General features: G+C 44.0%; 1 protein-coding gene across 1 annotated transcript in view; it reads left to right on the forward strand.

The window, feature by feature from the left end:
- The first annotated feature begins 7,624 nt into the window (after positions 1-7,624).
- FHL2 (four and a half LIM domains 2) overlaps positions 7,625-21,721 on the forward strand; it is a 54,351-nt gene continuing 40,254 nt past the window's right edge. Inside the window, exon 1 of the mRNA XM_042039731.1 lies at positions 7,625-7,648. The gene's annotated coding sequence lies outside the window, so the exon portion shown is untranslated. The remainder of the gene's footprint in view (positions 7,649-21,721) is intronic.

Consider the following 21,721-nt stretch of genomic DNA (forward strand, 5'->3'; position numbering starts at 1 on the left):
GCTCAGGCGGATGGCAAAGTGCCTGGCACAAAGCAAGGAGATACTCTAAAAAGGAATTGTTTCAGAGTGGAGTGTCTAGGCAAAGCTAGGAAAACAGTGGTGGTAAGATACCATGCATTGAGACGGGCACAGGTACATTAGATCAAAGCCTCACCTACCTATCAAGCAAAACAATAAATGCTACTTCTGATTTTCAAAATCCTTGCACTGTATTGCTTTTCAGGGCACCATTAGCAGAGTGGAAGAGAAGATGCATGAGCCTTAGCAATGATGAACCCCCAAAGCTGAAAGTTCATTCCTTCACTTCTAAGGCAGAACCTGCACTGCAAAATGGTTCATGGCTACTGCTGAGCCTTTGCTAGGCTTGAGCAAGCACTGCTTCATGTGGCAAGCCTTAGACAGGAGATCCACAAAGATATATTGCTAGCTTAGGTTGCAGCTTAAATGTTTTTCATGGTGGATGAAGATAGAAAAAAATTCTATGAGGTGAGAGGCTGAGAAAAAACTCTGAACATAATTTTTGCTAAACCCCTTTGAGATGAAAGCTATAGCTTCACTTGTTTCACACCCAGCACTCAAGGATCTTCAGGGCACAGATGTTTCAAAACCTAGTATCTTAAAAAATCTGGTATCTTAGCTCTGTCAAGATAATCGAAATTAAGATGTCCATTAGGTTCAATGTTATAAATATTTTCTTTCAATTTGCTAAACATATTAAACTGACTGTACATGCTGAAATATGGCATGGGTATTGCAAAGAAATAGAGAAGAGTGCAGCATCTAAAAAATAAAATTATTCTTTAATATTTTTCTCTTCAGACTTCTATGAACATTTAGTAATTAGTAGGGAAAGGACATGAGAGTAAAGAAGAAGGAAGGCACAGATGAATTTTTCCTTTGAGGCATCACTAGGATGAGTTTTGTGATGACATACATCATCAATTAAAGTGTATCTTATTGTATCCTCTTTCAGGTTTACTCAGGTTTAGGGCAACAGCATTATCCTCTGTTGACTCCTGAAAAATATAGCTCTTATTTGAATACAAACCATCATTTTTAACCAGCAACTATTTCCTTTCCATAGAAAGCTTTCTGCACATTTTGCAGTTTTGGAATGTTCCAAGTATTCCTCTATCAAAAACACAGACTAAACTCAACTGACACTACCTGAGACTGCTGTCTAAACAGCAGACAGCAGGAAATATTCCTGCTTTTGGGGCCAAGGTCCATCTCCTCCCTATCTGACTTTGATATTGATGTCTCAGTGAAGAAGAACAACATAGCACAAAAACAGATGCTTGACTTTTAGATTTTAGAATAATGGCCTGTGGTACCAGAAGGCAGCCAGAGCCCACTGACACAGTAGCAGAAAGCCAGGCCCTTGGCTAAGTTCTGACTAGGAATACACCTCCATGGCCGGATGCAAGCAGATGGATCATGTGGTGATGGTTCACCTGCAAAAATGCCCCAGCCACCCTCTAACTCCCAGGATGGATGAAGATAAGCACATTAACTGAGGGCTGAGTGAGAACCACACAGCTAAGCAAGTCCATGCAGTGCTGACGCTGCCATCCACATGTCCTGGCTAGGTCTCTGCTTCCATGGGCACACCTGTGTTTGGGGGCCGGATGGATCAGAGGATGTGAGGATCAGAGTAACAGGCTGCTGGGCTGGAAGGTGCTCATGTGGGCACGCACGTGTCCAACCTGATTCCAACAGGTTCCCACAGCCTAGGGTCTGCTAGGAGCCATCACATGTGCTGCAGAAGACGTGAGAAGCAGTGGCTGTGGGGGAAGCCCCATATCAGCCAAAATACGCATTTGGCTTCAGATCCAAGAAGATAGACCAGCACCAACTCAAATAATGCACTGTATCATCCTACCAAGGGTTTTCCTGGAAATCCTCTTCAGACTCCCTGACAGATTTAGTTGCTGTCATTGGTGTAGACTGACAGTAGGCAGGTTGCTAAAAATTGAACATGACATAAAATTTCAGCCATTCCAAATGCAGGATGACATTTCTAAAATTAAGAGCAAATACTGTGTGAAACCTATAGCCAAAGAATTAAAGAGCTATTTAACTTGCTTTTGGCAGGTGCTAGGGTATAGATATAGAGTGAGGGCAAACCCTTAATACCTGGAAATGGCTTCTAAAGACAATGTTTATCTTTTACTTAGCTTAATTAATAGCTAATGAGAGACACATGATGGTGGATAACCACTACCTGACTTATCTATGTCAAAGCTTCACACAACTCCTCCTGGTGTGTTTGGGTCACTTGAGGAGGGGTATCAACAGCAATTCATCACCTCTGAAGTGAGGCTGATAGGCAGCAGAGAGTGTTCTTAGAAACTCAGCTCCTGGGGAAGGATGGCAAAGGTTGGCTCTGCAGGAGCAGCCTGAGCTCTGAAGCAGTACTTAGGAAGCATTTCAGGGGCCAAAGTCCCCAGCTCTCCTGCTGAGGGAGCTGCTGCAAGACACTGGGGAATAACACAGCAGAGCCTGTCTCCAGGATGAATGCAGTGAAAAGGGACCCTTTACTCTCCTGCTCTTGTGAATGGGATTGCAGGCGCTTCGGGAGAAGGTTCACTGTTCTGGACTCATCTTTTGTTTCATGCTTAGCAACCAGAGGTCTTGACTTTTTGACCCTTTGTCGGCCTTCTAAGGACTCGACCACAAGAATAAGTAATAGCCAGCTGTTCAGAGACCGTGATGGCAAGCAGAAGAATAGTCTGGGTCCAAAGTGTTCCTTAAATTGAACTTGTCAGGATGCGAAAGGGGATATCAATCCACTGATGCTAGAAGTCCTGAATGGCACAAAGCTTTTTCACAGCTTAATGCAGACCTCTCCATTGTTGATATATGAAAGCATGAGGTATCGAAGGAAGACATAAGGAGCATTGGAATTCATTAATTGGCTAACATGGAAATTTTTAAGTGATAACTATTGTTCATTCATAGAGGTAGAGGCACCTCTCAATAATAAGATCATAACACTCTGTAAGAACCCTGTGGTTTGTATTTGTTTAAAAAATGTCTTCTGTTATATGCCCCTGTTAACGTGATGAGGGAAGGAGGAAAAACTCCTGTATTTTTTTCTTTGGTATCTTTATTGTCAGAGCCTCCACGGTGAGCATCTTTGCATGTGAATCAGTGTCTCTTTTTGTATAATTTTGTTAGTAATCCTGTTGCTGTTAATGTTTATTTTCTTATCTCATTGCTGTTTCCAGTAAATTGTTCTTTCCTCAAGCTGTACGTGATCTTCACATTTTGTGCCTCCGATTCTCAATTCCATCCTGCCACAATGGGAAGCGGGAGGTGAAGTGGGATCAAGAGAGAGCAGTGATTTGAGAGAGTCTTGGTGGGGACACTGAACTGGGGAGTACCATTCCTAAACCATGGCACTGAACAAGCACTCTCCCAAGCTGTGCTCAAAATAGTACTGCTCCCCATGCACAAACTGGTCCCAATACTTTGTTTCCTGTAATCTTGAGACTGAACTCTTCTTGTTACTTGAGTCTCTCAGGCAGATTTCATGCCCTCTTGTCAAGAGAAGAAACGTAATGTGAGAACCATGTTATACCCTAAATGTAGCAGAAGGCTTCTGTTGAGCTGTCCTGTTTGTTTGAGTCCTGTCACCTTCCCACACTGGATAATGCTGATCTGTAGGGTGAGTTGTGGGCTCTGTGTGGTGTTAGATTAGAAGATCTTTTTGTGGAAAAGCCTACAGATACACACCATGCTCTCTGGCCACCTCTGTTGACTGCTGTACTGATTTTTCTCCTGATCTCTTGGAAGCAGACGGTTGGAAAGACAGAGACTTAGCCTGAAACCTTCTGACTATGATAGCTTCCGATGGTGCAGGAAGCTTTCTGTGATACCACAGATTTTCTTTCTGTCGTGACTCCAGCTAGAAGATCCTCTGCCAACCTTCCCACTTTCACCAGTAGTTTCCAATGCCATGTTCCCACTTTACTTGTGTTACTACATTTTTTGGGGGGAAGCACACACTGAACCACGCAAGGGAACAAGCCAGGTATTATTATTATTTTTTAAAGAGTACTTTTAGGTAGCTCAGTAGTCTCAGTACAGACCCAGGCAGAGCTGTACCCACTCAGCTGAGCCAGATCTGTCCTGTGTTGTGGTAGCAGAGGTGGGCATCTGGGGGCTTGGGCAGGAGGAGAGATGGAGTGGGTTTTGCTGACAGTGGTGTAGCTGTGGGGAGAGTTATCCATGGAAACACACGCCACACTGAGAAGATCAGCTAGACTTGCCACCTACAAATGCTGCTTTGTGAACGGAAATGGATCTGCCAGTGAGCAGAGGAATGGCTTTTGGAGACTGGAAAAAAGCAAATTAATTACTTCAGGAAAAATTCCTCAAAGCTTTCCCTTTTCTTTGAAATGAAGATACATCAATAGGAGCTGTGGCACTTGGCGATATGGTTTAGGGGTGATTACAGTGATGGTTGGACTAGCTGATCTTGGAGGTCCCTTCCAGCCTTGATGGTTCTGCGATTCTATGATTCTGTCTAAGCTTGCACAAGTAAGATATACAAGCTTTCAGGCAGCGCTCTCTGGTAGTACATCTTCATGCAAAGGGAAGGTGTGAGGCTTACCTGTGCTTGCTTAACCCAGATATCTTTTTACACAATGGCAGGGCAGACTGTGATGTAGAGTACAGCTTCATCTAGAGCACACCCCTGGAGAAATCAGCATTGGCAGTCCATCTAACCTTCAGGGTACCTTGTACCTATGCTGCGTATCTCCACATGAGACTGAGCTGACAAATGACACAATCACACCTTTGCTGCATTTTTTTAGTGACAATTTAACCCATCCCTTTTTCTTTATCTGATAGTCCTGGAAAGTGATTGATCCCTCAGGCATGTGGTGGTCACTGGGAGTGCTCAGGGCTGCATTCTGGCTACAGAAGGCAGGGCAACTGAGGCAGCTAGAGTAGGACAGATTACAGTAGATAGCCTAGGTTACAGCTACCACCTTAAGAGGCAGCATCTGTGGGCCCAAAATAAGACAGATGTAGCATGACGGATTAGACATGGGGCACAGGTAACCTCCTGCTAGTTCTTTCATTTGTCTGTGTGGGTGAAGTTGCTCTATCATGATTTACAAGTGTCATATGTGACCTGCTATACATCTCAGGTCTTCTACATTCTTGCTCCCCATCAGGTGCCTGTAGCTATTAACTTCAGTTCTAAAGTGCTGAAGAGCTGTAATGGGCATTTCTGTGACACATACAAGTGTCTGAAAGCCTGGGCCCCAAAGTTGTTTATTTATAGGCTACTAGACATGCTTGGCTCCTATTTCGGAAACAGGCTCTCCTCCATCACAGTTGTGGCCATTGCAACACACGCTTAACTCACACAGTTCAGGTTTTCTGCTCTCCTGTGCCATCCCTTAGTAGAAGACTTAGGTGGTGGAACACAAATCATCTTCTCCAGCAGGGGAGAACTACAAACAGAGGGTTACTTATCATACAGGAGAAGGAACTGTGAGGGTAGAGACTCAGCCACCAGCAGACCAGGTAGGGAGGGCCCCAGCCATGATGCCTGTTCCCTGCTGGCACACTGCCATGCCTTAACAGGGTTACAGAAGAGAGGGATGCAGGTGGCTCCTGCTGCAAGAGCCAGACTTATCACCTTGCTGTGTGCTTATGAAACAGTCTCACAGCTCTGGGGAGCTAGTCATTGCAGGGCTGATGGCTGGTGAAAAATGCAGACTTTTTTCCAGGATGTGAAGTCTTGCACAGTATTAACCAATTGTTCAGATAACGTAAAATCATATTTTAAAATCATTGAAGCATGTAGATAGAAGTGGTTTAACTTCTTTCAAATTAAAATGTACTGAAGGGTGAAAAGATTCCACAGTAAAAGGCTAAAACCTCCAGCAGAGGCCTGAGGGTTGTTAAATCATGCCCACAGGTGAGGGGTTGCTAGGCTGAAGAGCTTCTGCTGGGAGCATAACTTCGCTGTGGAGAACCACCTGCCTCTGGTGTGAAAGAAAAAGAGCTGTGACCAAATGTGAACAACTCAGTGGCTCCCCCCCAGCTTCATCTTTCAGACCACCCTAAACTTTTACTGTAGAGTCCTCAGGCTGAGTGTCAATAGCTCAAGGACAACGAATGTCTGCATTTTGCTGAGCAGTGGCTTGCAAATTAAGAAACTGATTTCCCTGGAACCAGTTCCTAAAGTCTTAGCACGTGCTTAAGACCCCAGGCCAGAACAAGATTTAAATGTGTGTGAATGTCCATTGGCTGAAACATGCCATGAGCATGTACAGTTCTCAGTGCTGAGAAGAAGGTTTTGGTCTCTTCCTGGAACTGTTGGGTCATGGACTCAAAAACCAAGGTAGGAAGCTGATCCCAGAGGGACAGTGGGATAGGCAAGGATCCAGGTACTAAAAATATAGTGCCCCCTTGTCCTGCAAATAGAAAATGTTTCCTCCCACCCACTTGGTACCTCTTTGGTGCCGGGTGAGCCTTATGTGGGTGTTGAGGGGAAAGAGGCCACCACTGTCTGCAGGGACAGCAGTGATGAGGATGCAGAAGGAGGGCATCCCTGCAGACAGTTGTGGGCTGCCAGTCTGGTAAGCTTGTGGCATTGTTTTTGTATTAAATCCCTATTAACTCAGTTTTAAAGGATGAGCCCAGGCAAGCGTGTGTTATAGGGGGAATCCTCGAGGCAGCTAAGGTAAACTGTATGCTTTATAACTTCTGCTTTCCATATCTTTTTTCAAGATTCTCTTAACTTAGCAAATAAATCACATTTTTAAATATAAGCGAGATGTGTTTAAAATAGAAAATGCTTGGAAATTCAGGTTTTGATTACTATTTTTCCTCTGTACTTCAAATTAAGCATGGGCTATTAATGGCAACACGGAAGTTCTTGTGTAATGCAGTTTAAACTGGGTGTTTTAAACCATTTAAACATAAAGGATCACATTCACCTTTATACAAAGGCACTAAAGTGATAGGAAATAATATTTAAATCCTGTTTCAGACTTACACATTTTCATTAAAATTAATTATTATAGTATGTGTCTAAGCCAAACTAATCTTGCAAAAAATGGTTTCGTGTATTTAGTACAGAGTATTTACATGATAACAGATAAACTGCATCATTTTGCCGGCTATTAAAAATACTTAATAATTCCAGTTGGAGCACTCAGCTGTAAGAGCTCCTTTCCATTTCAGTGAACTTTCTGCTGTGGAGAGGAAAGAAATGATTCCTCCACATGGCTGAGCATCAGGTTTCTTTGAGCATGAAAGCAGGCTTGTAAAGGGTAGGTGTTTATGCTTACTTGTTTCCATCGGGACTGTTTTCTGACATGCAAATGACCTGCCATCTGCAAGCAGGCTTTAAGCAGATCTCCTTTAAAACCTTCTGCTGCAAGCCCATGTCAGGTCAGCCCTGTATGTGCATGGAGTAGCTTTATTTTAGCAGGCAGAGCTGTAGTTTCTTTAGTGCTGTGCTGCTACAGCTGTGTGAAAAGCACTGAGTGGCAAAAGGGGAAAACTGTAAAAGTTATCTGTGAATCACAGGCTCTCTTGCCCTTTTCCCTCTCTGAATCCAGCTCCACCAAGGATGATTTCCACCTGAAGGTTGACTTGGAGCAACTCTTTTTCTGAGGTAGCCTTTATAGCTAATATCTGGGGTGTTTTGTCTTGTTTTGCTTAAGCCAGTGCTCACTGTCTAAAATAGTGAGGGTGTTTAATAAGAGAGGATGTCCCTACACTTTCAGGTAAGCTGAATGGTGCTTTGGGCTCCATGGGCTGTACATGGTGCCTGAGGTGACTCACTGAGCCAAAAATCAGACAAATTTTTGAAAAAAATTATTTCAGCCTAGCAGGGAAGGTTGGTTGTGGGTAAGAATGAGCAGCTAAGACCAGGACAAGGCAGTATTCACCTAAGCCATCTGATAATAGCTCAAAGATGCCTGGCAGGTGATATGTTAAAACTGACCAGAGTGTAATCTGGAGTGAAGAGAGAGGGAAGAGAGAAAAACCAAAAGGAAGAGCAGGAGGGACAGGATTTGTACCCATATGGAGGCTGAGACACTCATTGTTGGGCAGCTACATGTCCCCGCTCCATGGATTCTCTGAGGTATAACATGATGTACCTGGGGAGCACAGGGAGCCACTCCCAAGTGCCCTACACTCCAGTGACACCTGTACAACAAATAGCACCTCTGTCATGTCACCATTCAGCTATGCAAAAATGACTGTGTGGGTGCTTGGAGGGGCAGCTAATGTTGCAGTGCATTTCTGAAAGGAAATCTATCCATGACAGCATTGCACAATGGAACACCAGACTTCCATAAATAATTGGGAAGGCAAATCTCTGCCTGCTACCTTTGTCACAGTGACTGGAATGCACCTCACTACCTTCAGTGGTTTCAATTCATGCATCACTAAAACCACAAGGTATGCATTTTACATGCCTGATGTACACCCCTCCACCCACCAGCATTGCTCATAAATATCCTTTTTTTTCCAAAGATGCCAGGACCCACTGCCAAAACCTGGAGACTCACCAACTATTTGCTTGAAATAACAATCTATTGTTAAAAAGAGGAGCTCTTCACAAAATACACATCTGATATTTCCAAAGAGTTCTGGTGAACTAGACTATTTGGAAAGTGTCTGTTGTGAGTATGATGGAAGAAGTGGTTCAGAATAATGTTTTGTAGGCAGGAAGAAGTTTTAGCAGGGACCTTACTCCTCTAAAAAGGGAGATGCTGATACAAACCAACCTAAACCAGGGGCTATATTTATTACCTTTGTTAGCAGTTTTTATAATAATAGCAATAATCATAACAATAATAATAGCAATAATTAATCAATGTGGGATGGCCTGCCCACAGCAGGGAAGTGAAGATGTAAGGTGATTGAGGACGAGCCCCAGACCACTCTCATTGTCTTGTGGTGTGTTCGTATGGGAAGCTTTCAAAATAACTGGTACCAAGAAGAGGAATTTTGACAAACATCTTTGGGATGGGAAAAAAAAAATTCTTCTTTCTTATCTTTGCATGTCTCCACCTGTGGTGCCACTACTGGTTGTTCTCTCTGAGTAACTGCAACACAGCTGGCCAGATGTTCTTCACCCCTTTGGCCTTTACCACACCGCAGGGGTTGAGAGGAAAACCTTTAGAAGACTTTTATTCCAAACCAGCCTGGCACACTACAGAATGCACATAGCAGGGTGTTCATGTTGTCTAACCTAACCTGTCCAGGACACATGTGCCCCTACTTGAGCCACCTCTGGCCCACCTTCCGGAGACCTCCACTGACTGCAGAAGGACTCATGAGCTTTTATTTATGGATTGAGTGAATGGTCTGAGTCAGGCATGACCCGAAAAGGCTGACAGAGCTCAGGAAGACTGCTGAATAAGAACAAGATAACATTTTGTCAGGACATCTGTCAGAAATTGTATGTCTGCAGCTGATCTTGCCCAGGGGCAGAGGATCCAGCTTTGTTTTTCTATGACTCTGTGGTGTTCAGTGAGTCCCATGGTCAGGAGGAGGAAAGCTGGAAGAAACCACACAGAATCTGAATTTCTCAGGGAGTTGTAACAGCTTAGAAAAAAAAAAAACGTAATGAAAAAAACAACTTTGGGGAAATGTGAAGAGTATCAGAAATTTAAATTTTGAAACTTGCTTGAGGCAGCACTTCTGGAAAAATCAAGCTGATATAGCAAGTAGTGGCTTGATGTGGGGTTATCCTTACATCTCTGTGATGTTTATTTTCACTAGAAGATGGGGCTAAGTGAGGAAGGGAGTGTGTATTTTTTGCTCCAAAATTCAGTGCCTTTATGACAGACCTTCATGAGAGGCTTTGGCAAACCTTGTCCTGATCTGTGCCTGGCACAAACTGTACTAAACAGAGCTTATAAAGTCACAGGTAAGTTTTTTTGCCTTCACCTCAGCTATTTGCAAGCAGAGCTGGTCTAACACACAGCAATTTGAATGAATTAGAGTGTTTAAAATGATTCCCATCACTTTATCCTTTACTGCTCTGCCTGTCTGCCCATGGAACTATTTTTATGGCCAGATCTTTATCTGCCCTCTTTAAAAACCTTGGTGCAAGGGATCACATCAGCAGGCACTCAGGTCTGCAGAAGTTTATCTGCTTGTGGCATCAGTCAATGTCTCATCTCTTAGGCTGCCACTGAAATTGTGCTATCTAAGGTGGTTCGCTGATTGGAGAATGTAATTTAAAGGCTGACTGTTTAAAACACAGATGGCCTGGGCCATACGGGCAGTTTGGTGACTATTCACAGAGATTGTGCACAATTCTTCAGCCTGACCAGAAGTGGGGGGGTTACTATTCAGAGACCTATGGTGTTAGCAGGTAAAGTGTCTCATATGGTGACAAAGTCGCTGAAACAGGGTTTTGTGTGAAATTACGCAGTCAAGGACCAGGAGAAGGACCACTCCTGTCATGTGCAGCTCCACTGCTAATGGCAATTTCACTGCTAGAAGGGAGCCAGACCTGTCCTTCCTGAGAAGAGGTTCATCTACTGTATCAGAGAGACTTGCTCATGCACTGGAGAAACAAGGAAAGGGAAAGAACTACTTACTGAGCACTGATGCGTGGCACCTATAGAATGTGTGTATTTTCAGCTGGAGTGTAAGGCAGGACACTCACACTTTGTACCACCTTGCATTTGGGGCTTGATTCAGAGACCTTGGAAAATTTTCACTGACTTCAGGGGAGTTTGGATCATCCCCAAAAGCCACCCAACAACCTGGAAGGGTAAAAAGATTAACTGTCTCTTTCTCCTGGAGAGATCCAGGAAAAGAGTTCAGGCAGAGATAATTAGGATACCATGACATTTAAGAAGTTTTGGGGGTTTTCTTTTTCTTGTTGTTTGGTTGGGTTTCTGCTCCCCATAGCAACTCATAGCCTAATGCCTGGATTATTTTTAATGTTACATTTCTCTTCCTGTTTTGATTTGTAAGGAGGACAGCCCAGAGGGCCTTTGGCTGCAGGACCCATCAGACAGCTGAAATGGAGCAGCAGGAGCTCCTGCAGAGTAATGCAGTCCATGACTCAGCTGTCAGCCAGGGCTCCTGAAGGGCCAGGAAAAGCAAGAAGCACTGGGGCAGGACGAGGTTGCAGAGCCAGGCTCAGATGTCCCCTCCCCAGAGCCATGCTGGGCAGATGCTGTCATGAGGGGCAGAAGGTGACCAGCAGAATGAGGTACCAGGGTGACCCCTGAGCCTACAGACTCACAGGGGAGTTTACAAACCCATGGCAATCCTTGTGACTGTCCTGGGAGCTGGTGAGCAAATGGCAGGAAAGGCAGAGGTTTGATTTGGGCTAACGAGAGCTGTGTCTTGTTTTAGTCTGGGCTTGGTCCAAAGTCAGTCTTTATAATCTGGGTTGTGTTTGGGCTGAACTGAGCTTTGCTTTTCCATTTTGAGAAAGCCCAAAGAGTAGACTCCCAGTGTGAAAGCCCTATGAGGCAAGCTGCTGATGTGATACAAGTCTCACATTTGTTTCCTTTCACATCTTTTGGTTTAGAAGCACACAGATGCATTTAGCACACACCCTAAAAACAACATCTTCAGAACAGTTGGAAAATCAAGACTTTTGCTTTTTAATGATTGCTTTTAGCAGCCTGCTTTATGATTTTGCCTTAGAACTGACATCACACAACTGGTCAGCCTTAGAAACAGAGAGTTTTCACACCTTGCTACTTTTAAGATAAAATGTCTTTTAATGGCTTTCCTACTAATTAGCTGCCATGACTTCCCAGTCTCTTGGTAGAGGCTCTTTTTAATGTATGTCAATATAATCAACAAGGATTATGGTCTTTTATTCAAAGTATGCTGATAAGGGATAAGCAAACATAGTGGTGCTGCTTTCTCCCCACTAGCAGCCACCTCCAGCTGTGCCACTCCAAATACCAGATCTGCTGTGTTACCCTACTTCCTGGGCAGGAGTTGCTAGAATGGGCTGAGGGTGGGGAGACCACTCGGTAGGGCTGAAGTGACAAGGATTATGGAGTAGAAGGTTATTACCACAGCCCTGTCAGAGAATTCTCTGCTCCTAAAGCACACTGGAAAGCTCAGAGAAAACCATACAGCATAGCTCCCACCTGTGGTACAGTGGATTGATAAAGCTTTCTCAGAGGTGGAGAGCGTCGTGCAGCTGCCACGGTAGGTCTCCTTTCTCACAGGACAGCTCTTCAGTTTGAGTGAGGTGAAAGTAAACATAATGCCTGTAAAGAAAAAAGCCGTCTGAGTATAAATAAAAGAGGCCAAAGCCTCCCTAACTGTGGTTAGTCATCTGAGTATAAATAAAAGAGGCCAAAGCCTCCCTAACTGTGGTTAGTCTCTAAGGATGTTGCCAACAGTCAGCCCAGGTCCTGCGCTCTCCCTCCTACAAATGGCTTTGCTCAGGCTGTAGCAAGCACTGGCTGGGCTAATGTCAATAGTGGTTATTGAGGGAGTACACAGAACCTCAGTAAGGAGTAACAAATCATCTGGAGCACACCTTGGATGCCCATTTTAAAATAAACATTTACAGCCTCAGTTCTTCAGCAGTCCACAACAGGACCAGCCTAATGCCATAGCCTCAGGATTTGTTGGCTTGGATTGTGCTTAACATCAGCCTTTCTATTCTTACACTGCAAGCTGTCTGATTATTCCTAGCTAACACAATTATCTGCCCTCATATTTTCCACGCAGTCTCAATACAACAGTCAGACATTTCAAACTGATAGTTTAATTAAATTATGGCAATTAGGGTTATTTCAGTTCCAGGAGTATGTGAGGCAGAGGTGCTGAGGATAAATGCAGCACTTGTGCTTCCAGGGGAGGGGATAGATTCTGTTCTGTGGGCATATGAAGCTTTCAGAGGACTGACTTTCATCGGCATTTGAATCCCCTAGAAATCATGCTTCTTTTATGTACTTCAAGTTGGACATTCCAGGATGGAATCCATCAAAATTACTTGTGGAAACCTAGTCTTACACATGCAAGCAGATCTGGAGATCCAGGTATTCCTCTGTGCTTAAGAGGTACTTTTACTTTGTTTAGATATAGTCTGTGGAGACAGGAGTGCCAAGAGAGCATGTAGTATGGCTCCCTATGGGAAGTTCTGCTTGGCTTTTACTTTTATTAGCCACCCAAAGAGCAACTTTAGGTTTTATGTGTTAAATTATGTGTCTAAAGGGCAAGTAAGAAAGAAGTAAACAGTAAGAGCAGCAAGGATCAATGGCAGATGGAGGCAGCCTAGTGACTTGAGCAGTGAAAATAGGGCCCAAGTGAATCAACTCCCTACCACCATCAACAGAAAAGAAACACCCCATGATGGGACAGCCCAACAGGTCAGAGAGCCATACACAGGATAGGGAGATAATGCCTAAAAGGATGCAGGACTTAATGCAGTATGCACAGGAGGGACAATTTGAGACTTGGATAAAAAGTCTCACAGTAGGTTTTCAGGGGAATGTGGGAATATGTGGGTCTCAGTAAGGGATGCTGATGGGAAAGACCAGAAGTGGAAAAATGAAGGAATTGAGATGAACTGTGGGGATAACAAACATGAGGAAATAGAGGGGGAATGGAGATAAAAGGGCCCAATTGAGTGTACACTTGCTTGATGGAGCTTGATGGTGCTTCTACACCACCACCTATCTGGTATTTTCACTAGATCTTATTTCTACCTGTCTTCTCTGAGGGTGTATTCTCTGTCCTGAGCCATTTAGTGTGAGTGCTGCCAAGCTTCAGACCAGACCGGTAGGATTAGGGAGTACCAGTACCCAGAGAGGAATCACAGACCTCTCAGGCTCATAGATCCAAGCTGGAGGAGACTGGGAGCTAGGTGCCAAGTGGAGGACAGGGTGTCTACGACCAGCTCCTGAAGTATGTCCTGAAATGACGTACATTGTGTTTATATCCCAGAAGCAGCCTTCAGACCTGATTCCCCAGAGAGGGGCAACAAGGTGGGGCTGTCTGTGCTGCTCATGTTTGTGTGAGTGCGGGTGATACTGATAACAGCACTGATTCCCCTTTGTGCTGATCCATGTGCATGTGGATATCCAGCATGTGCATATCCAGCAATGTGCATATTGTGTGCATGTGGGTGTCTGCCTATCAGGAATATATGCTCAGCCTCACTACAGGCTGGACCCATGAACACAGAGCTGCAGCAGCCTCCTCTCTATCCCAAAGATCACAAAGTTCAGCCAACCCTAGCACCCTGAACTTGATGGAGATCGTTGCTGAGGCACTTTTCCAGCTTTCCAGAGGTGAAGACTGTGTCCCAAGAAGACTTCCTTTACAAGCCTCATTATCAACTTTCACAATGTCTCATGCAACTTGTGGAGAAGCATCTGGCTACCTCTGGCTTTGTATCTTTCCTAGGAGAATCGTCCACCCCCCTTTAGTGAACTGTGGCTTGTATGGGAATGGAATGATGGTGGCTTGCCAGTTATCCTTAAATCACTCCTACCACCAGACAGGCTTGAAGATAAAGTAAGGAATGAATTTATTCAGGAATCCAAAGATCAGCATTACAATCTCCTTATTTGGAGGCAGCTGTGCCTAAAGAAAAGAAAACTTACAGCTGCAGACAGATTATTCTGTTATCTGTTTTATCCTGTTAAAATGCTCTCAGCATGCTTACATACCTTTCAGCTGGAAACTTGTCTTTAAGCAAGACCTGGTCCACAGCATGTATTTCATAGAAGGGATGTTTATTCAGGGGTATGCATGTCCTTGCACACCTCTTTTCTCCCCTAGGGTATTTCAGGTCCTCATCACACCTCTCCCACTCATGCCATTGCCTGAGCTGGGAAGTGTTGGTGCCTGCTGGATAGGTGTGTTCTTCTGCCCAGACCAAATATCTTGCTACTTACCTTAATGCATGTTGACTGTGAAGGAGAGCTTCTCCTCAAAGGCAGAGCAAGATTCAGGCCTCCTTGCATTAATTTTTTATACACTGAAAACACCAGCTAGTATATATGAATAAGTTAACAATCATAGCAGATATAAACGGTGGTAATACATGTAGTTAATTAGATCTTGACTGTATTGAGACAAGAATTAATGGCAATCAAATTATTTCAGGATGAAAATGACATGAAAATGCTTGGCATGATCTATGACCCTGCAATACACCAAGATGGCATCCTCTTCCTTCAAAGGTTTTGATGTACTGGATGGGAGACTTCCGGGAAACATTAAAACCAAAAATAATTTATCATACTCCATATTCTATTAACACAATTTTATTTTTCATCTGTTCTCCCAAATCCAGGATTCATATTAGCTGATGCATCAAGCAGTCCCTGTGTTTAGTTTTCATATGGGACAGTGGTGAAAATCCTCACCTGCAAAGTTTCAAAACCAGTTGCTGATGGCAGAAGTTTTAACTTCTTTTGTAAGGGCTATAGATACCTCTGCAATAGTCACACGTACAGGAGGAATAATCTTGGGTCGTTTGACATTAACATGATCACATCTCTGTGAAAAATGGTTTTGACTTAGAAAATAACTTTCATTTTTTCACAAGCACTGCTGGCTGGACAGTGTTATACAGAAAGGGTTGTCCTCAATAAGATTCTGGCATTCAAATCTACAGAGCTACCAAGAAAAAGCTGAGCAATTTGGGCTGCTGACATGTTTGAAAAGGAACAGAACTGCTTGAGTCACATGGAGAGATGATGCAAGTCATTTTTCATCATAGCAGCAAAGGTCCCATATGTGAAAGACTTCTCAATTCAGTCCTTTAAAACAACAGTGCCAGAAAGGGTACTTCGAGAGCTGTGTTTCTGGGATCCCCTGGCCTTTCCCTACCACACTTTCACCTCTTCCTCCTCCTTCTCCTTATCATCATCAATATCATCATCAATATCTGCCAATAGTCAATATCTTTTTTACTAAAAATTTTATTTACGGAAGGCGAAGTTGTCTCCAGAGCCCTTCCTGACATAACAAAAGATCTGGACCAGAACAGCATCACAGTCAGAGAGACCACAGGTCTGGGATCCAGTCTTGCTTTAGGATTTGTTGTGATGATATGCAGAGCTGAATGCTCTAAATGCATTTCAGAATGCAAGGCAGAGATAACAATTTCACTTTCTTTCTATTTGTTCATCTCCCTTAGTTCTAGACTCTATGATGCCAGGAGGTCTTTCTTTTCATATTTCTTTAGATTTGGCAACTACTGAATCTGTTCAGGCCCAAGATCAATTTCAAACTGCAGGTAATACCCATGGCTCATGCAGAGACTCAGAAAAACACCTTCTTCTCAATACATTCTTGCAAAAGAGCAATTTTTTCCTAAAAGATGGGAAGAAGCATTGCTGCCTGCTGAGCAGGAGCTAAATTTAGCACAATCACAGATCAAAGAGAGCTGTGAACCTCTTGTCTCCATCTCGGCAGCGTGCTGTCCAGAATATTTAATATTTGTGCCCAAAAATTCAATGGCAGATTTGTTTACGGAAGTGTTTTCCAAGATGTGCTTGGGTTACACTCAGCAGCTGCCCTTATTGCTATCCCTGGGCATACCTGGCATGTCTGGGTGATTTATTGATTTCAACTGCCCTCTGCAGCCCTCCTGCTTGAGAGACGGGGGCTGCTCCAGTGCGGCGAGGAGCCATAAAACAACAGCTGCAACAGATGGCCACAGCTCCTGCCCTGCTTTGGCACACCCTGCCAAAACGGGGCCAGACGTGCAGCTTGTGCGGGGCTGGATAGGTGAGGAATACCACAAGGACATTTGTCAATGGCAAACGAAGAGTAATAATGTGCTGTAGGGAAATAAGCTTAAATGGGGAGATGAAGGGAATGAGGGGAAGGTGCAAAACGGCAAATGTTTTGAGGAAACATCTGTTAATCCTTGAGGGGAAAGAAGTGGTGGCAAGGATGCTAAGGAGGCAGCAATTCAAAGGATTACCTTGCAGGTTTCATGGCTTGAGTGGAGAGGGGAGGTTGGAAGACCACAGTGCTGACACTGCAGGTGTCTGGGGCAGAAAGGAAGCAGGGGAGATGTAGTGTGCCAGCCATAGCAGCTAAGAGGAAAAGAGATGGTGGAACATGGAAGAAAATGCAAAGAAAATTGTGGTAATACTGAGGTGGTCTAGTGTTACATTGGATGATGGTCTTGTGAGGTATGCATACAGGTAGCGTTAGAAAAAGGTCAGCAAATTCATTGCCAGGGTATGTGCAAAAACAGAATGCAGATTTTGCATGATGAAGACTCTAATCTCACTGTCCTTCAGTCATATTGAATGTAAGTGCATTTTTTTAAAGCATAGGAAAGACACTGTGGGGTTTTTTTTCCCCAACAATTTGAAAATTAGAGAGCTCTTTTGATCAGTGTGTAAAAATTTAGCTAGTTTTGGCTGAGAAGGTCCATATAGCAAAGACATGTCAGGTACTTGCTCAGCATGCTTTGGTTTTGATTTCTGTGCTCCAAAAACTTAATAGCTAAATATGTCTGTCAAGTCTTTCAAATTAATGCATGCCCATAGAGCTGATAATTTGTCTTTGAATTGTTTTTGAAAGATCTGAACAACCCTGGTGGTGCCAGAAGTAGCTATTGTTCAACTGAGGTGGCATAAGGAGCTGTCCTCCTGCTAAATATCATGTTCTCTGTTAAACTTAAGCATAAAACTACTGGCAGTTTTAATATACATAACTCTTTTCATCCACCAGTGAGATCCTTATGAGCTCTCACGAAAGGCATCACTGAAACAGATGAAGTATTAATTCAATCATCTTCAGACTTTTTATGTCATGGATGAGAAAATAAGTGACCCAATGAGAAGAGAAAAGAAGCATTTGAAATTTATTGTAGTCACGTACAGGATCTGGGGCAGTGGCAGGTGGCAGGTTGGACATTAATCTGAGCGCTTGCATCCAGACTAATCTAGGCTCTACAGTGAAATTCTTCTCATTGTGCTAAAGAGCCTAGCAGGTACACGGTAGCCCTAGGCCGCACTTCTTTCAGCAAAGTTCTAGCAAAGATTGAGTTACCAGTTGGTTGTGTCTTCAGGGGAAGGAAGGACATACCCTGTAACACCAGCAGCTGCTCTTCATAAACACAACTTTTTAATGTCACTGGGCTTGCTTCAAATTGCACATGATGGCCTTCAGCAGGCTAACCTGAGCCACCAGGATTACATTAGGGCAATATCAAGAAAGGGGGTTACTGCCCTACTTCACAGTGAGCAGACACAGATAAGGCTTAAATATTTTTGTGCAAGATTTTAGATTTATCACCATTTCCAGCTGCATTATCCTAGTTTCTATTTGCACACTGTTTTGGGAAGTGCCTTTGAAGGTAGTAGAATGTCATACTAATTTTACATCTGAAGGCCTACTTTATATAGCCTAAGAACAACCTATTGACTGCAATAGATTAGTAATGGGTGCAGACAGGATGATTTTGAGGTGCTGAAGCACCTCTTCTGGGGACCAGGTACCCCTCACTCAGCACGAAACCTGAGTCAAAAGACATGGGGAAAGAGCTATCAGTCATGGGACTTTTTGTAGGGAAATTGCTCCTGACAGAAAGATCCTTTTACTGTCTGTGGAGGTGTGGAAAACTCCAATCCACTGAGGGCTGGGGTTTTTTATCATCTCAGTGTATTTTTCAGACCTTGTTCTTGAGCAGTCATCTCTTCCAAAATTTCCCCTACAAGTGGGAAACCTGAGCCCTTGGGAGCTTAATTTGATTACTTTTCAAAGCACTTGGCACTTGCACCATCTCTGTCCTTCAGTGGGACTTGAATGTTCTTGCCAGGTTGGGTAACGGATGTGAGTGTCATGTCCAAGGTCACACCATGAATTAATGTCAGAGCTGGGATTATTATTACTTATTATGGGGGGGCTGCTGATTACACCCATGCTTAAGGCAATTTACAGCTTCTATTACAAAAATCTGCTCTTGTCTTTGTGCATGATAAAATAAAACTGCTTAGGCTAAAATTCCTGATCCATACAAACAACCTCGTACTTGGAGGCAGGCAAAGCAGGCTGGGCTCTTGATTTCTTCATTTTGCTAGCGGCAACTCCTGATCCCGCTGCTGGCATCACAGCACTGTACTTCTCTGAGATAAGGGTTACCTCAGGAGAAAATGCATCTCTTCTAAAAGGAGTCCTGAAAGAATTTTTTGCACATATACTCACTGGTGGAGTTAGGTAGAATGGGGTAAAGGCTTTAGTTCAAACAGGCAAGTAAGTTGGCAAACAGGGCACCAAAATTCAATGTTACTGGGATTGCTCCTCTCATCTGCTTTGAACTCAGGCAATCACTTGGATTCCTCTGTCACTAAAAACCACAAAAGGTTTTATTATTGTTAAGTGAAGCCTGCTTAGCTTTGTAAGGACTTATTTTGGTGGATTATGAGGGTAGATTTAGTTTTGGACTGAAGAAGTCTTAGCATGATCCAAAAACAGCAGCTAAAGCATACTGAACGAGTATTTCAGCCAAAATGGGAAAGGGCAGAGATGGAGCCATGAAACAGCTGCTAAGAGCAGTGACCTTTTGTGAGCTGTGATATTTGCTGGACACATAAATGGAGGAGTGAAGAGGAAATGATTTCTGCTTTTCCAACTTCGTTTCTACTCTGAAAATATATCCAGAGTTTCCTCTGGCTTAAGAGTCATCACCCAGTTCTCTCTTTACTCAGGGCATTTGTCAGTGCTGTGCCATCAGGTCTGCAGAATGAACCCTGAGACATGGGGCCATTATTAAGTAGGCGCAGAAAGGCAGCCTGGGGACTGGATTCATCTCCCTCAGTGTGAGTGGGACACAGGAAGGAGAGAGGCAGAAAGGGAAAATTTCCCTAAGTTTTCCATGCAAAGTTTGGTTTTAGAGGTTTTGGAGAGAGCTGGGCATCTGAATTTTCAAACTAAGGCACATCTGCGTCATTTACCCAAACGTGGCATTGTTTGTGCTAGGGGAAGATCTCCTGCCTGTGCTCTGAGCTCTGACAGCCACCGGGGTACAAGGTGCAGAGGCTGGGCATGGGAGAGAACAGACATCTCAAGTTTGGGATCAGAAACAGCAGGAAATTCACTGAATGAAAAGGAAAAAAAATGCATCAAGGTCATTAAATATAATTTGCTTCTGTCCCAGAGAGTTCCCAACCCAAAACCTGTGGGGAATTCAAGGAACTGTTTTGGGATATATATATTCCAAAGCACAAACTGCTGGCTGGAAGCAAGAAAATAGGCTAGGTTAACCTACATCTCACCCAACACAGGCATTTTTGCAGCACACTACTCAAAGCCAGGGCATCTCATGCTGAGTGAGGCATATTTCACACAAATTCAGTGACCAGAAGTTATCTGGTGACCAAATTTATGTGAAAGAAAGTCTGGTGTGAGCCATCTTCTCTCACCAGGTAGTGAGCAGCAGGAGATAGGCACCTCCAGTCCCAATAGAAAGCACACAGGTGACTGGCTTACACCCAATGACAGCTTTTGATGGCAAAAACTGGGAGAGGTGAATTGCTGATGAGAGTATCCATGGAAAACATGCGGGTCACAGGGCTCCAAGTGTTTCAACCTGCTCTCAAGCCTGAGCATATCATACAGCAATGACATCTTCTTGGAGCTTCAGCTCAAAACACAGGGCAGGAGGGGAAATCAGGCAGAGATGAGGCCCTTGGAAATCACCATGCTTTGCTGCTTCATACGAAAGCACCCACATCTCACCTGTACTCCACAGTCTGAGCACAATGTTGTCCACGAGGAGAGATGCCCACCAGGAGAGACATGGGGTTGGGACCCTCCAGGTACTCCCCATTCCCAGAGATGTGGAGTTCACTGGCATCCCTGAGCCTGCTGTTGCTAGAGCCCAAATGCTGCCTGCCACAAACATTTTCACAGGTCTGGGAAGGCCTGAAGATGTCAGATGATGGCCAAAGCTGTGGGCAGGTTTCCGTGGGGGTTGGCATTTGAGCATGCTCTTCCCCCAGGTGTGGGGGAGCTAGGTGTGCAGTTTTATGTGCAGGTGTCTAATTTGGAAGGCATTGGTGTGACCTGTGGCTGTGAAGGGCTAGAAGAAGCAGACAGGCGGATGTCTTGCTAACACAGATGAATCCCCTGTTCATAACAGCAAATGCTCATCCCATCTTCCTCACTGTGAGGACCTGAGTGTGAAGTGTTTGCAAAATATCAACTACCAGCACAATCTCCACAGGTGCCCTCTTCCCCTCTGGCTCTGCTGCTAAGTCTCTGGCAGTCAATATCATATGTATGGAACCCACCTCTAAATCCCCCAAATTAGATTAAAGGCTCAACAACATCATTACACAGTTTTAATCGCTGTGCTACCTGCCATGAACACAAATGTCAGGACAGCAAGGGCAGATTCCTATGAATTCCTATGAATATCTATTAGTAGAGCTCTTCTTTTAGTAAAGACAGTACCAGTGCAAGCTAGTTAGACTTTGGTTTGTTAAACCTATCCTGAACATTTACATTCTTCTTGGATGCCCAGACTCTGGCATCTTCTGTGACTTGCAAAGAACGGCAGGGTGAATCCTGATTGAGAGGGATTAGTGCTAAAACCTCTAACCTCAGAGCAATGAATGGCTAGTGGCACCTTGGTATGGTTTCCACAGGAGCTGTGCTTTACAGCTTGCAGCATTTCCTTTCTATTTCTAAAGCACATTTGGACTCAATTATCTTAAAGGACTTTTCCAGCCTAAATGATTCTGTGATTGTAAAGCAG

The sequence above is a fragment of the Corvus kubaryi genome, unplaced genomic scaffold (assembly GCF_017639235.1).
Source record: "Corvus kubaryi isolate FWS band 111438036 unplaced genomic scaffold, C.kubaryi_AGA036_p1.0 133, whole genome shotgun sequence".
In the NCBI taxonomy this organism is placed as follows: Eukaryota; Metazoa; Chordata; class Aves; order Passeriformes; family Corvidae; genus Corvus; species Corvus kubaryi.